This window comes from Narcine bancroftii, chromosome 8 (genome assembly GCF_036971445.1).
Source record: "Narcine bancroftii isolate sNarBan1 chromosome 8, sNarBan1.hap1, whole genome shotgun sequence".
NCBI lineage: Eukaryota > Metazoa > Chordata > Chondrichthyes > Torpediniformes > Narcinidae > Narcine > Narcine bancroftii.
Genome location: NC_091476.1, coordinates 172,189,170 through 172,206,653, shown reverse-complemented (window position 1 = coordinate 172,206,653; position 17,484 = coordinate 172,189,170). Strand labels below are relative to the sequence as shown.

Below are 17,484 nucleotides of genomic sequence, written 5' to 3'. Positions count from 1 at the left end.
AGCTCTGACCACCAGTGCTGTCCGTGTTGAGTTTGCACGTTATATCTCAACGTGAATGAGTTTCCACCAGTTGGGGTGGGGGGTGGTAGATTAGTTGGCCACAGTAAGTTGATAGAATCGGATGGGTGGGGGGAGCTAATGGGAAAGTTGGGAGAATAAAAAGGGATCACTCTAGGATAGGTGTAGATGGTCAGTATGGACTCAACTGACCAGCGATGCCTGCCATTTTGTTGGCTATGTGGAGCAATCCATGCTACAAGCCTACGCAGGCAAGGCCCCCTCAACTCTTCCTCCGCTGCATTGATGACTACTTTGATGCTGTTTCCTTTCTGTATGACTCGAATGAGTTTTGTGGTCATCAGTCAAATTTGTGACTGCAGCAGTGGTCTGCATGACAAAGTATCTTGTAGCAACTCCTGTCAGGTGAAAGATACAGAAATATCATAGCCAGAACCACTTGGCTGAGGAACAGCTTCTTGGGCAGCGAGACTGCTAAAACAACTCTCTCTGACTCTACTATTTATTAAAAGTACTTGCTGCTGAAGATCCAGCTGCGCTGGATGGGTCACGTCTCCAGAATGGAGGACCATCGCCTTCCCAAGATCGTGTTATATGGCGAGCTCTCCACTGGCCACCGTGACAGAGGTGCACCAAAGAAGAGGTACAAGGACTGCCTAAAGAAATCTCTTGGTGCCTGCCACATTGACCACCGCCAGTGGGCTGATCTCGCCTCAAACCGTGCATCTTGGCGCCTCACAGTTTGGCGGGCAGCAACCTCCTTTGAAGAAGACCGCAGAGCCCACCTCACTGACAAAAGGCAAAGGAGGAAAAACCCAACACCCAACCCCAACCCACCAATTTTCCCCTGCAGCCGCTGCAACCGTGTCTGCCTGTCCCGCATCGGACTTGTCGGCCACAAACGAGCCTGCAGCTGACGTGGACTTTTACCCCCTCCATAAATCTTTGTCCACGAAGCCAAGCCAAAGAAATCTATATACTGTATATAGATATAGTTTCTCTGTATCTGTGTAAGGTCTGTACAAGCATTTTGCACTGTTCTGCACTGTGGACTGGAGAATGCTGTTTCGTCGGGTTATACTGTACACTCAGATGACAAATGAAGTGCAGTATTTTTGGAACTGAATCGGAAAAATAACTGCGGTATTCATGAACCAGATTAAAAAGCTGAATCAGCAGTATTGGTCAATGCTGAAGGGAGTTCTCTGTATGTGAGCCCGTGTCCATGGAATCCTCAAGGGCTTTAACTTCAGCCCATTTTCCTGCTGGTTTGCAGGTCCAGGGAAATGGTTCTAAAATTATTGAGTCTCAAACGGCTGTCATTGAATTTACAAGCTATGAAAGTCACAAAACCAGGAGTAGGGTTAAAGTTACAGGGCCATCTCCCTGCAGTCTAGGCTGGTGCTTGTGCACAGCTTAAGTGGTCACCCAGCCTCTTATCAGCCTGTCTTCCCATCACCTTGATTTTCCCTGCAGGCATCCACCCTCTTGGTGTCAGTGTGATGATGAGGCCTTTCAAGGGTAAATGCTCTTCCTCTAGACTCCTCGTTGTGTGTTTTGGTGATTGAATTGCATGTTTAGCCATTATCTGCTTTTCAGAGATCAAACTCATTCCATTTGCTTGAAAAATCTAAGGCAACTCTGAGATGTCACCCCTTGAAGACTGGTTGGAAGGTGGGCTGGCAAGAGGAGACATACCTCAAAAATGGAAAAAAAGCACATTGCTTGTTTATCTTTGCTACGTAAAGAACATTACATGAGGTTCACTACCACTTTTGTGTATTGAATAGCTTCTCTGCTGGTTCTATTGGTTCTAATATTTAGCAAGTATTTTGAACAGTTTGAGCTTCTTTATTTAAGAAAGGATAAACTTGCAATAAGATTTGCTCGTTGACCCCTGGAATGATTGAGTAGGTCAGGCCTTTGCTCATTGGAGTTAGTATGATCTAATTAAAACAGAAGAAAAATGATCAGGGGAATTGATGGGGTAGATGCTGTTGACGTGTTTCTCTTTGTGGGGAGAATCTAGATCAAAGGTATAGATTCTGAACAGGGACTCACTCATTAGAAATGAAGAGGAACTTGCTTTCTTGATCTAAGGGAGTTGTGGGCACTGAATCATCAGGCTGAGGTTAGAGAGGGAGATTGTACATAATAGGGAACAGGCAGGAAAGTGAATTTGAGGTCACAGTCATATTTAATGGCGGAGCAGATTTGAATGAACAGGTGGCTGATTCTTGCTCCGATATTCTCCTGGGAGTAAATGGCGAATGAGGGAGGCAGATCAAAAAAAAAGCCATGAAGATGTACTTGGGTTCCATCCCACTGACGCGTTTGGGATTTTCTCTTCAATACGAAATGTGAACTTGGGAGTTTGCATCGTGGCCAAGTGTCTTGGCCTGAAACACTGACTATTTCTCTCCACGGATGCTACTTGTCCTGCTGCGTCCCTACAGCTTCTCATTGTTTGCACAGAGACGTCTCTTTTGCTATAAAATTCACCCTGAGCACCTACCTGGTAAGGATGATATCCTCAGATGATCATGAACAGAATTTTTAAGCAACGTACAACAGCAGATCCCATGATCATGAGATCCAGCAATGAGCCTTACTGGCTCATTGCTGAGCTCCAAAAGTGAATTAAAACCTAGCTGGGAGCATGTCTCCCAGCAGATTCCTGGAGCTGCTGCAATTCTTCGCCAATGAGATTGAAGAGCACCTGCCCATGGTAACAAGCCCCACCCGCACGCTGTTCCCCTATGCATCGATCAGGCTGCAGGCAGCCTCAGGCTTGCTTTCTCTCACAATGACGAACTTTCATTGTTTTCCACATGATTATTCTTTGACTCCAAAGTCCAGCAGTCAATCTTGGATGGCAACAAAGTTACTGGAAGTTCTCATGAATTTTTTATGCAGCATTTAAGCGCAAGGCAAATTATAATGATGGGTCTCTGGATTACAAGAGATTTTCTAATTGTCTTAGAATGAAATATTTCAGTTTATCAGTTTTAATTTTCAGTTTCTCCCCCTAGTCCATTAAATATTGAAGATCTGGAAATGTGTGCAGGTTATTTTGAAGGATTAAAACTTTTGTTTTAGTTGAAGTATTAACTTGTACAATCTTAATGCAGTTGGTAGCATGTGCTTCTTTCCATACCCTGTGTCCATCCCCTCCATCCCCCAACTGACTTGACAGCTTTATCATCAGGGCTCAGGATCAAGGATTGAATCAATGTCTTTCTTCTTTCTCTTGAATGGTTTATTGCTATCTCCTGATCTGATCTTTTGGAAAAGATGTAATGGATACTTACGAGCACGTTGCCATCTCTTAAGGTGCACTGGTAATTGAGTAAATCTCTCAGGTCGAAAGTTGCATGCAAGTGTGCAGGCAAAACTGTAGGCCCGCTGGGTGTGTGCTGGGGACTATTGGTTGGAGACTGGCAGTAAAGAAAAAAAACAGGGAAATGGCATGGGAGGATAGCAGATTTAATGGAAAATGAATCACAACATATTAGAGGAGAGGAAGTCAGCCAACCCTTTGTGCCCCAACTTGATGTTATACATAAAAATATTTGTATAATGGTGTTTGTAAGTGAGCCTCTCTGTGTAAATGTTAAAACCTTGTGTTTTTGATTCTGAATTAATTTGTGCCTTTCTCTTAAGAGAACTATTGTTTGTAGTGTTACCATAGTGACCATGATGTTATATGTCATGATATCCACCCAGGCTATCGGCTTGCTCTCTATTCTACAAGATGTGAAGGAAGCGTGAGCATGAGAAATTTTTCTTTGAATTGTTGTCTCTCTTTAAGCTTTTGTATGACTACATTTTTTGTATCTCTATATAGCTTTGTACCTTTATAAAGTAAATGCTTGGTTATTCACCGTTATGGAAGTCTTGTGGTGAAGCTATGCAAAATGTTTATCCATTCTATCGACGAATTAAACTACATAAAGAAACAGCCACAGAGTTTGATTTATTGGATTAAAGAGATTGAAATTTTGGATATCACAGCTCACGCTTTGGAAGATGACACTTTGAAATTAGAATAAGGAAAGTGTTGTCTGTACTCAGGTTTATACTAGCAAAAGATACCTGTAAGATGGAGATCTAAATGTGATGCTTCAATCTCGAATCAACGTGAAGGGGGTGTGTTAGGATAGAAAGCCGTACCATGAGGAATTTCGTACACATGTCAATGCCTGTGCTTAAATGTCCTGAGACAATGTACTTGAAACCATCAGGAAAGGTGTCGAGTCATGGATGTGGAGAAGTGTGGGTGGAGCGGCCTCAGAGGTTGATGAGGCCCATTTTTCCAAAGATCTGCTGCGCTATTTCAGCTGAAAATAATAAAGTAAGGTTAGAGTTGGAATATCAGGGACAGAATTGTCTCTCTCAAGACCAGGTGGTGTCTTGAAGAAGATTATCATCAATATTTAATTATTAGATTAATTTAATTTAACTGTTTGATTACATTTGCTATGAGGCAAATCATGAAGAAGTAGGCTTCAAAATAATATTTATTAAGTTTGCTTGAATTTATGGAATGTTGTCAGTCTTACTGAATTTAATGGAAGTCCATTTGCTGGGAGGTTTTGAAGGATGTCTGTGAAGTCTGTTACAATTGCCTATTATCCTTTAAATAGGTTCATTTGATTCATAACAAGTCAGGATTTTCCCAAGAGAACCATTTGTCACATCCATTGTCCTTTCTATATCTTGCAACTTTTTTTTATGGTGTGGAATATGGGTGTTAAAGGGGAGGCCAGTGCTTATTGCTCATTCCCGATGGCCGTGAGAGGGTGTCTGCTGACAAAACCACACACAGACTGAAGCTGGGCAATTTTAAAAAGTCTTCACGTTTCATAGCAAGCGAGCATTTTCTTGGAGATCCCCCTCAGCCGCATCTGCCTGAACTCAAATTACTTGGAGTATGTATTCACAGTGGGAGTGCACGGTAACTGGGGGGGGGGGGGGGAAACACTTTTGCTGGGACAAAAATAATTTGAGTGATGGTATAAAAAGCTCTGGAAGTGAAGAACTTAAATGCCGAAGATTGCCATAGTGTTGTAAGGGCTGCCTCTCTTGGCATGCAAAACCCCGGTTATTGATGGACGGCAAAAGTGCTTACGATGTTGCTCGGGGTCCTAAATAACAGAATTAAATCTGCCGCAGAAACTTCCTTGATCTCCGTTACAATGGGACCTAATAACTTAGCTGGAGGGGTCTGGTTTGACAGAAGCCAATTAATGTACCCCTGTAATCTTGCATTTGAATGATGCAGATAAAATCAATTCGTGTTCGTGTTGGTTTCCAAGCCCCATCTCTGCAGGCAACATGGCTGCCCTTTAAACTTCAAAACAGGTGACTGCTTGCAGTTTACCTGAGAACAGACATTTCTTGAAGACTGGTTCTTCCAAGTTCATTTGACATCCGATTGTAACAGTACAACCTGACAAAACAGTGTTCTCTGGCCATGGATGCAAAACCAGTGCAAATGCACAAGCAGACCGAACACACATACAGACAGATGCACAAAACCCATGTCCATATTTTATATACATATATTTAAAAAATAGTAGAATCACAGGGAGTTTATTTTTAGTAATTCTGTAGTCATTCAGCTCTTTCACTGCCCATGGGATGAAGCTATTCCTCAGCCTGGTGTTTCTGGCTCTAATACTTTCTGGATGGGGGTAGCTGTAAGATTCTGTGTGGGAGTGGTAGGGGTCCTCACAGATTTTGTTAGTCGTATTTAAACAATGGCTTTTGTAAATCAGATCGATGATGGGGGGAAAGGACACCTTGCTGGTCCTCTCTGCCGCTTTTATGGTCCTGTCTATTAACCTCCGATCCGATGCTTTGGAGCAACTGTACTACACTGTGATGCAGCCGGCCAGGATCAAGCTCCTGTAGAAAGTTGAGCGGGTCATAGCCAGTAGCCTTGCTGGCCTCAGCCTTCTCAGGAAGTGAGCCTTCCTAAGAAGTGATGAGATGTTGTGTCCAGGATGGGTAACTGAAGTGGACTCTGAGGAACTTGGTGCTCTCTACTCTCTCCATTACTGAGCTATTAATGTGTAGTGGAGGGTGGTCAATCGTTGTCCTCCTCAAGTCTTCAATCATCGCCATTATCTTGTCTGGTCAGATGAGTGGCCAGTGCCCACTGGCTCCCTCTTAGTTTTGTGGAGCATGAAACCAACTCCATCATCCCACTCAGTCTCCATTTACTCTGGTCCTACATTAATCCCATTTTCTTCTCCCCGCGTTCTTGTCAACTACCTCCATTTGCCAACCTCCCCCCACCTCGGATTCACCAGTCACCTCCTCAGTCATTTAACCTGCCTGTCTTTGTGCCATGGGGAGGAAACCTGAGCACCTGGAGGAAACCCACACATCACGGGAAGGACTTGCAAATTGGGCGCACCCGAGGTCAGAACTGAACGCAGGGCTCTGGCATTGAGAGGTGGTGCTCCACTTGTTGTATCACTGTGTCGCCATTGGGGCGAGTTTCATCGGCTTGAGGGCAGTTCATCTCAGTTGCAAACGTGCATTGATCTGTGGGTCTAAACAGAAGACAGAGACGGTGGTCGTTTATCTGAGTGCTCTACTGTCTAGAATCACTGTGCTTATCATATCCACATTGGGATGGATGGCAAAGTGCTTAATATAACATAGAGAACACACATGAGAGAGCGACTTGCTAACTCAGAGTTGGTTGGCATGGTTCCTGCTTTCATTCCATTGATTAGGACTGCATCACTGATGTTCACGCAGAGCAGTCACTCGCCAATCCCCATCAATGCAATTAATTGTCTGTCAAACCCCTTCTCATGGTCCAGGCTGACTAGACAAGTGCTCTGCCAGAGAAGTTTCAGCCAAACAAGGTGCAGGGCAGCTCCAGTAAAATCACCTGCCCTGGAGCAAATTTGATGGGTAATGACCTTAATCCACTTGAAGCAGTGGCATGAGTCGACTATTTTTGATCCTTTCACTTGTAGGTGAGGGGGAATGATGCCCTGCCTCAGGGATTCTGAAATGCTGCCAGTTAGAAGCATAGATGTGCACGATGCCAACAGGTCTGGGCTGATCCAAGCCTTCCTTCAGTGCCAAGTGGTCTGTTCCAGGAGCTTTATAAGCATCAAATATATTTAAGCGGAAACAGTTTTTACTCATGGAAAATCTGCCAGGATGCACTCATTCATAAATCATCCTTGCACGCCTGCCAACGTGTTATGACATCCATTGTTAATTGACCAAATCCAATGTCAAGGAAGTGTTGTCTGAGGTCCTGAGAGGAGAGAACTGAAATATTCCAATGCCAGCGCTTGGATATCTGGGGACAAAATACAGCAGGGAGATAAAGCAGGCTTGTCAGCCTCTGAACATTCCTCAGTGACATCTCAAGGTCCTGGAGCCTAAAAAAGGCATGGAGCGATAGTTTGGTCCCTATTGAACTGAGCAGACCATGAGCAGAAATTATGCTCTCAGACTGCAGAGCAGAGAGTGTGAAATGGATATCATGAAGACTGAATCACTTCACTCCCTCAGTGACGGTACATTGGCAGTGTAACGAATGGGCTGATTGTATGTAGCCCACAAGTAGTTATGTCCCCTCCATCAAGCCCAAGGTCTTTTCATTAATTCTGAGGCTCCTAATGCCTCGAAAATCCAACATGGTTGAGTTACAGGAACAATTCATCTCGTATCTTAAAGTGGCTGTAAGAAAGTGAGAATGCCCAAAATGGTGTGTTTTGTGTACAATCAATTCACCATTTTCTAAAGAACATAGAATATTTTCAGTAATGCTTTATAAAAGAAGCATTTGTTTTCATTAATCCATTTGCTCCAATGTTAAAAACCAATCAATTGCATTGAATATAATCGATGTAAATAGAAAGCCATTATGCAGGAGAAATTAAATCAAATTTTAGTGAAGGAGCATCGCTTACTCTCTTGTGCCCTCGACCCCCCCCCCACTTGCTCTCCCCCCACTTGCTCTCCCCCCACTTGCTCTCCCCCCACTTGCTCTCCTCCCACTCTCTCTCCCCCCAAAGCTCTCCCCCCAGAGCTCAACCCCCAGTGCCCTCCCTCCCCGGTGCTCTCCCCAGTTCTCTCTCTCTCCCTCCCCCCCATTTTTTTCTCTCTCTCTCTCTATTCCTCCTCCTCACCCTCTCTCCCTCCTCCTTTCTGTCCCCAAGGGAGAGGCCAGCGACTGTGGACCTTTTGATTTACTAATGTGGGTTGTTTGCTCTTCCTTCTATCATGAGTGAACAGTGCAGGTCAGGGGTGCCATGTGTAACAGCCTTTTCTGTCAAGCAGTGTTTACTGCTGTGTGTGCTGGATGAAGTCAATAAATTCATCGTTGTGCTGGAGTGCCATTAACCTGAACCGTTAACTCTCTTCTTCCTTCCACAAGTGTTTCCTGCTCTACAGGGTCCCTGTCAATTGTTTTTGTTGATATTTTATTTGTTGCATATTTGAAGACGGGCAAGTGTCTCTCACACTGAGTGGAATTCGACCAATTTCCCTAACGTTGCCAGTGGATTTGGAAATGAACACTCAGTTGACTTAATGAATGCTGAACATAAATATGCAAATTACACACCAGCAAACACATAGGATTCTAATTTGCAGCCTCAAGTACTTTTATCCAGCCCTCCTTCATGAGTTTTTATGGTCAAAACCTTTAAAGGTGGCAGATTGTTAAATGTCTCCTAGAAAGTCTCTCGAAACCTCTACAGGTGTACTATTGAGAGCATTCTGGCTGGTTATATTATTGTCTGAGACAGAGGTGCCAACGCTCAGGGCAGGAGAAAAAAAAATTCCCGAGGGCTGTTAAACTCAGCCTACGATATCAGGGGCACCAGTCTTCGAGGACGTCTCCAAGAGGTGGCCTCTATCCTTTAGGACCCCAACCACCCAGGCCATGCCCTAGCATTGGAGAAAGAGCTACAGGAGCCTGAAGAGGAGTCGTGAGGACAGTTTCTTTCCCTCTGCCTGCCATTACACGCCAGGATGAACAATGAGCCACAGACAATGCCTTAATTAGACTTCATCTTGCAAAATTATATATTTATTTTGTAAGATGGTTTATTTAAATGTTTGCTCTGTGACGCTGCCACAAAACCAGGAATTTTGCGACATATTCAAGACAATAAATTCTGATTATTTTTATTTGCACATGCTGACAAATAGCACAATGCATACATCGCAACCACAGTGTACATATGGATGGGGAATCAATTGTTTCCGTCTCCTGGAAAATTGGTTAAAATAAAGGTGAGTTTAGAAATTATATCTACGATGCATATCAGTAGCTCCCTCAAGATGCTTGAACAGTACCTTCTATAGGTGTGACCTCTGCAGCTGATGGGGAATAGAAGCTATCAGTAAGCTCTTCAATTCGCTTACCATCTTGATTTCGAAGTTCATGACTTTCTTCATTAGAACGTTGCAGGAGGCAGTGAAGGAGGACACCTTCAGGACAAGAGAGTCACGTATTGATGAAGGCTGCCAACACCCTCTCAAGGGACGTTTGGGAAAGGCCAGTTATTCATTTTTGCCTGTGAAATCATGAAATGGATTGACTCACAAAGTACTTCAAGGTTCCTTTTATTGTCATATATAAATGTATGATATACTTCAACTTTTGTCTGCTGTGTGGGAAAGGAAGGGTTGTCGTGAGCACTGCCCAATGCCCCAAACAATACAAGGAAGATAAGCAGAAGACAGTGCTTTCAGAGACACTGACTGTCCGTGAATTCCCCTCCAGTGCTCCTGAAGCCTCCGCAGTCATGTAGGCTCCTGTTCAAACCATCGGCAACCTGAGCTCCATGTCCAACCCTCCGAAAACATCAAGAAGCTTTCAGGAGCTCTTCCTGCCCTCATTGCTCTCAGAACCTTCTCGAATCCTGGTTCTGATACATGGTTCCCATGAGCCTGAGTGTGTCCTTCAGCCACTGAGCCCCTCGCTGGTGTGACGCATTGGTCACCTTCCGCGTAGGGTAATCTTTTGTGCTTCTCAATCTCAACGGGGGTGGGGTGGGGGGGGGGGGCGGGTGTCCTCTTCATTTCTGGTGCCCTGCACCAGTCTACTGCTTCCCCAGAGTCTGCAACCTCTTGTCGTACCCTGCCCAGCACATGCCCCGCAATCTTGGGCGCACACCTCCTTGGTTGCAGGATCTAAAGAAAAAAAAAAACGCCATTGGATCCTTTAACAGGCCATTTAAAGGGGAATTCACGGACAGTCAGTGTCTCTGAAAGCACTGTCTTCTGCTTATCTTCCTTGTATTGTTTGGGGCATTGGGCAGTGCTCACGACAACCCTTCCTTTCCCACACAGCAGACAAAAGTTGAAGTATATCATACATTTATATATGACAATAAAAGGAACCTTGAAGTACTTTGTGAGTCAATCCATTTCATGAGCCCATTGGTATCAGGTATGGGCAGTAGGACCCTGCGGTCAGCACTGCATCTCTACTCCCTGCTCTCCCAGGTCCACACCAACGGTAGCTCCTACTATTACACAGTGGATCTGGCAGCTCTGCCATTGTTTTAGTTTGTAAAGATACATGTGATGATCTGAAACAAAAACCAAAAAGGCTGGAAAAAATCAACAGGTGCGTCAGCATCTGTGGAAAGAGAGAGAGTCTTGATGTTAGGATCTAATGTGGCATGGAATCTAGGGAACTAACTGCTGTGAGTATTGCCTGACACCCCTAATAATAAGATTCACCTGCAGCCACATAACCCGCTTTCAGGTGGCCAGCATACCTGACTGTAAAGCCGCCTATTCTACCCCAATGCGGCTGTTGGGTGGCCACCTTACAATGGAGAACCCAGCCCCGAGGAGCACTTACCTAACCCTCCTCCTGTAGGTATAATCTCAGGCTCGGAGAATTCCCTGTTGCACCTGAAAGCGGCAATGGGACTACAGCCACAGTCCACAGGAGCCGGCGTTCGCTCGGACGCAGCTCTCCTTCAGCCGGCACATTCAGGTGACAGAAAGGAGTCTTCTCCATGGCCACTTGAATGTCCCAGCTGCATCTGCTGGCGCATTATCTGCGCCCGAGCACCTGAAAACGGCTATAGACTCCTGTTCAAACCCCACCTCCGAGGCCCTGATCCAACTATCTGAACATCCGAAATCAAATTCCACCATTTCAGCCATGAAGTTTGAACTTAGAATCTGGTCTTTAGAGATGATTGTTGTTGAACCCCATGTAGTTCATTCACATTCTTCATGATGGGAAATTTGTTGTCCCTATTGTAAGGTAAAACATCATGAGATGGGAATGTGTAGGGAGTTACCCTGTACAGGGCAGTAACAAGAAGGGGAGGTGTCCTTGTACTCCTGTTAGGTAAAACATCATGAGATGGGAATGTACAGGGCTGTAACAAGATGTAAATGCATCCTTGTACTTACAAGATAAGAGAGACATTGATGGATTGAGAGGCAGGAAGCTAGCAGGGAAAGGATAGCAACAGTTTTAGTCATTGGACAAGTAATGATATGATGATGTTCTAAGCATGTATCCAAGGGTATAAAAAATCACCATTTTGCTGATAACGGCAGAATGCATTCTCCGACGAACTTTGTTAGTCGCAAGTGTTACAATCCGGTAATAAAGAACAAAGAACCCTGATTTCGACTCAGTCTGGTGTTTGTCTCACTCATTCATGAACAAAGCAGACCTAACACTACGCAGTCTGCCCTTTAGTTGACTTCAGACTCCTCAATGTGATGACTCTGTGACCAAGCAAGCCACCCATTTCCAGGGCAATCAGGAAGGTTAACGAATGCTCCCGAAAATACTGTCAGCTCCTTTCTTTTTCTTGCCAGAATAACTCCACCTGGATCCTTTACATTGTAGAGCCACTGGTAGGCAACAGAGAGTTATGGTTTAACTTCTCTTCCCTGTGATGGCAATCCTTTTATGCTGCACTGACTTATTGGGTGCAACGATCATCTACTGGGGTTTGACCCTATCAGTTTTTGACTAAGATAATAAAAATGTTACTGATGGAGCCTGGCTTGGACCCAAATACAAAGGGAGAATATTCCTCCTCTCCAGCTGACATCGTTCGCTCATGGTCAGCAAGAGTTTAATAGAAGTGGTGAAAGGCAGTTACTCGGACACCCTGGCAGAATAATACAAGTTCTTCCTTCCAAATTCACCAGAAACCTTTAATCCAGTGATTCTCAACCATTTTCTTTCTGCTCACTTACCACTTTAAGTAATCCCTATGCCATTGGTGCTCTGTGATTAATAAGGGATTACTTAAGGTGGGATGTGAGTGGGAAGGGAAGGGTGAGAATCACTGCTCTAGACCCAATTGTTATTAAATATTTGGCTTGAGAAAAATTGTCATTGGCCCATTTCCTTTGGAGTTATGAAACCATGCACATAATGAGTCAATGAGGTACGATTAAAACAGTGGTTTTCAAACTTCTTTCTTTCCACTCACATCAACGCCCCTCTCCACATCTGGATTCTGGATTTCTTATTGGAATGACCATAGATTGTTCAGTTTAGCAGCAAATCCTCAAGCCCCATTCTGCTGAGCATCAGCATGTCTCGGGGCTGTGTGCTCGGCCTGCTACTGTTCACCCTGCTGTCTCATGCCGGGACTGCCAGTAGATGGCCTCCTCAGCAACAATGATGAATCACATGACAGGGAGGTGGTTGAAAGGCTTGTAAAATGGCGTGAGAACAACAACTTGAGTCTCGATGTGGACAAGACAATGGAAAGGGTCCAGTAAAGGAGATGACTGCGGGCTTCAGGAGGAGGAACGCTGACCATTCTCCACTACGCGTCAATGGTCCTGCCGTGGAAATGGACAAAGTCCTTTGGCATGCATCTATGAGGAGGTGTTGTGTGCTCTCTCCTGGATACACCACACGCAACACCCCTTCCAAGGAGACTAAGGGTAGCAAGGCTACAATTGAGAGTGTCCAGTCTGGCTGCATCATTGTGTGGTTATGGTAGCTGCAAAGCATCGGCCAGAAGTCTAAACAGAGGATCATAAAAACAACCCCAAGAGGATCCCTGAGGTCACCCTCTCACTGGGAGTGCTGTCTAAATATGGCTCAAAGAATTATAGATGATCTTGTCCATCCGGCGTATCTTCAACACACTACCATCAAGATCAGCTGGAGAATAGCTTCTTCCCACAGATTGTGAGACTGATGATCAGTATCCTATAACCCTGAAAGTCATCCCAAATATCTCTGTAATTATTCAGGTGACCTTTATGTACAATGCATTGTGCATTTTTGTGTGTGAACCCACTGTTTCCTTGGGTTGTAGATGCACAATCAGATCCTAAACTTGAAGTGAATTTAATCAGTCAATGAAAAGCTAAATAAGTGATTATTCACAAATTCACTGCCTTTCACAAAAGTGATGTCAGTTTGCAGGGATTCGTACATGTTCTAAATACTCCTGTCATGACTGATATAGCAGTGGTCAGTTTAAGTGATTTCTTTAATATATTTAGTCTGTTGTCAGATCTTGTACACAATTAACTGAAAGCCTTTCTGAAAGGGGTTCAATACATTATTTCTCCTTGGTCCATTTCTCCCGTTTGTGGCTTGCTTGATGAGCCGTTGATATTTTACTGTTTCACGATGAAACCACGTGGTGCTCTTTGCCTCGTTGACCTCGTGGCAGTTGAATTATTGTCAAATGTAAATCATATTGCCAGTGCCAAATAGCATTACAAACAGGAAGTGAAGACTTACAAACATTGATGCTCTAAGTACTATCCTGCATCCACGCAAAGGTAATCACACAACGACCTGAGCTACTTGCTTTTACAATGCTAATATTTACAGAATGCTGCATAAGTTATAGAATTATACAGCATGGAAACAGGCCCTTCAGCCCAACTCACCTATGTTGGCCAAGTTGCCTACCTGAGCTTATCCCACTTGCATGCATTTGGCCCATGTCCTTCTATATCAGTGGTTTTCAACCTTTTTCATTCCACTCACATCCCACTTTAAGTATTCCCTCTGCCATCGGTGCTCTTTGATTTGTAAGAGATTACTTAAGGTGGTATGAGAGTGGGAAGAAAAAGGTTTGAAAACCACTGTTTTAATCGTCCCTAATTGACCTGTTATGAGTGTCATAACTCCAAAGGAAATGGACCAATGACAATTTTTCTCAAGCAAAATATTTCCATAACAATTGGGTCTAGAGCAGTGATTCTCAATCTTCCCTTCCCTCTCACATCCCACCTTAAGCAATCCCTTACTCATCACAAAGCACCAAGAGCATAGGGATTACTTAAAGTGGTATGTGAGTGGAAAGAAAAAGGTTGAGAACCACTGTTCTGTGTCTTTCCTACCCCTATACCCATCTAAATAGTTTTTAAATATTGAAATTGTACCCACCTCTACCACTTCCTCTGGCAGCTTGTCCATACACCCACCATTCTCCATGTCAAAAATAAATGACTTCTCGGGCTTAAAAAGATTTAAAAATCTTTTCTCTTTCACCTTAATTCTATGCCCTACTCAGGGAAAAGAACTGTTACCATTCACCTTATCTATACCCATTTTGTATACTTCTGTTAGATTGATCTTCGGCCTCTCCTTCAGGGAAAAAAAAGTCCCAGCCTATCCTGTCTCTCTTTATAACAATAACAACCTTGTGAATCTTTTCTGTACCCTTTCCAGTTTGCTGACATCCTCCCTGTAGTTGGGTGCTAGAACAGCACATGATATAGCTTAGTGATCAGAACGGCGTGCAATGCCAATAATGTCATAAGTGATGAATTGTAGCTGTGCGCCACTCGAAAGAAGACACAAACACGTAGTTTAGTCAGGTTACACTGAGTTTTATTAGGGCTCAGGCCCGACTTTTACACTTGCACCGTTCCCGTCGTGACCCCCCCCCCCCCCACCCTTGGCAGATGTTACAATGTGCATAACAAAAGCTTATTTTCCCGCGCATGGGTACTCTCCCGCATAATGCCCTTCTTCCCCACGTGCTCTCCCTGTCTGCTGGCTGCGCAGCAAGGCTAGCGCAATTTAGGGGTCGCTGGCCTTTACACTGCCCTTGCCGTTCACCTGCCGGTTGACGGGGACAGTGTCACTGTGTGGGCTGCTGGCCTTTGGTTGCGCTCACCACCCAGAATGCCGGCTTGACCACAGCAGCAGCAGGTCGCCACGGAATAATGGGCTTCAGGGTGAAGCTCCACTTGGTTTTCACATTTAAATGTTACATTTAAAAAAAAATATTTACAATTGATTTATTAAAATTTTTTAGACACATGGTAACAAGGCCCTTCAGCCCAACAAACTCATGCTGCCTATAATTACACCCAATTAATTAACAACCCCCTGTACATTGTGAGGGTTGGATAAAAACAGAGCGCCTGGAGGAAACCCACACAGACATGGGGAGAATGTACAAACTCCTTAGACAGCGCAGGATCTGAACTCGGTTTGCTGGTGCTTTAACACCATTCTTGCCACAACATCAGGTGTCGACATTAGGAAGGGAAGGGATAACCAGATCAGATTTTCCTTAGCTTGAAAGGATGCCACGATAGATGTCTTCAAATGTGATAGAGGATTTTGAGAGAGCAGTTGCAGGGGACAGCATTGCCAGTGATGCAGTAAGTTGTGCAGCTGACTCCTTCCTCCAGTGTCCCAGGTTCGATCCTGACCTCGATTGCTTTTTATCTGGAGTTTGGACACTTTTCAAGAAACTGTCTGGGTTTCTTTTGGTTTTAAAAAAAATTTTTAATGATACAGCACTGTAGCAAGGCTCTTCCGGCCCTTGAGACCGGTGCACCCAATTAACCTACCAACCCCATGCTTTTTGGAGTTTCAGGTGCTCTGATTTCCTCTCAGATCCCAAAACTACACTGATAACCATGTTAATTGACTCCACTGCTAAATTCCCCCTTCTTTAAGTGGCTGGCAAAAGAGTTAGCAGGAATATCAATAGAAAAGTTTGCGAGATTAGGTTTCAAGGAAATAAGACTGAGCTCGAGCATAGCTCTGAGGGTTGGTATGGAATTATCCCTTTTGATGTTATCAGGAAATATGACCATTATGAAACAAGAATATCAATTGTACCTCTTTTTTTTTAACCCGAAGAGTGGTGAGAATGTGAAATCTATGTCCACTGGAAGTCATTAAGGCGAACACTATAGACACGTTTAAGGAAAGCATTCAGAGGAGAAGAAAGTAACAGGCCAAGGGGACCGATTTCATTTTGAAAGGACAAAAGGAGGTTAATGTGGAATATTAGCGTTGGAAAAGACCGGTTTGGCTGAATGGCCCCTTAACAAGATGAATATCTAGAATATAATGCAGCTAAGTACTTATTAACACGTAAACTAAATGTTACAATACTGAAACAAATGTTATGTCCTCAGTGGCTGTTTTGGGGCCTGCCTTACCTCACTCTTACATCCTGTCTCCGATCTCACCTGCATCCCCCTCCGGGCCTGCGCCGTGCTGCTCACCACTTCCGCTGTCCTTCACTCCTATTTGCTGTCAGTTTGACAACAATATGCGATAAAACTTGTGGTCGATTACTCTATTTAATATTCCCTTTGTCAAGCAGTGTTCCAGTATTTTATTATCATCTATAATTTGTGTGTTTTCTTAAATGGCTTTGCCCTTTCACAAAATGACATATAGTGTAAGGTAAAACATCATGAGATGGGAATGTGTAAGGAGTTACCCTGTACAGGGCTGTAACAAGAAGGGGAGGTGTCCTTGTACTCCTGTTAGGTAAAACATCATGAGATGGGAATGTGCAGGGCTGTAACAAGATGTGAATGCATCCTTGTACTTACAAGATAAGAGAGACATTGATGGATTGAGAGGCAGGAAGCTAGCAGGGAAAGGATAGCAACAGTTTTAGTCATTGGACAAGTAATGATATGATGATGTTCTAAGCACGTATCCAAGGGTATAAAAAATCACCATTTTGCTGATAACGGCAGAATGCATTCTCCGACTAACATGGTTAGTTGCAAGTGTTACAATCCGGTAATAAAGAACAAAGAACCCTGATTTCGACTCAGCCTGGTGTTTGTCTCACTCATTCATGAACAAAGCAGACCTAACACTAGGCAGATTTGTGGTGGATGTGATTGACTCTGTTTCAGAAAATGATAGTTTCTCCTGGCTCTCCTGAGTATTTCTAGCTCTCTCTCATTTGGTTTCAGATTTCCAGAATTGGCAGTGTTTTGCATTCTGTGACAGAAAGTCTGGGACAAACTCCTACTCTGTTTGGCTCATTTGTTACAATGGAAACTTTTCATCTGTCGTGTTTGTCTGCTTTCTGCATTGAGGATTCCAACAACATGTATTTCACAGCAACATTAAGTTTGTTTCTTTGTCAAAAAAAATCCACATACCAATTAGAAGTCTTCTTCTTTGAATAGACCAATAGGCTCTCTCTACATGACATAGAAACTGTTATGGGGTTCATT

General features: G+C 43.9%; 1 protein-coding gene across 1 annotated transcript in view; it reads left to right on the top strand.

Moving 5' to 3' along the window:
• The window catches only part of LOC138741573 (ephrin type-A receptor 7-like), a 434,573-nt gene that overhangs the window by 99,555 nt on the left and 317,534 nt on the right, over positions 1-17,484 (top strand). The gene's annotated exons all lie outside the window — the stretch shown is intronic.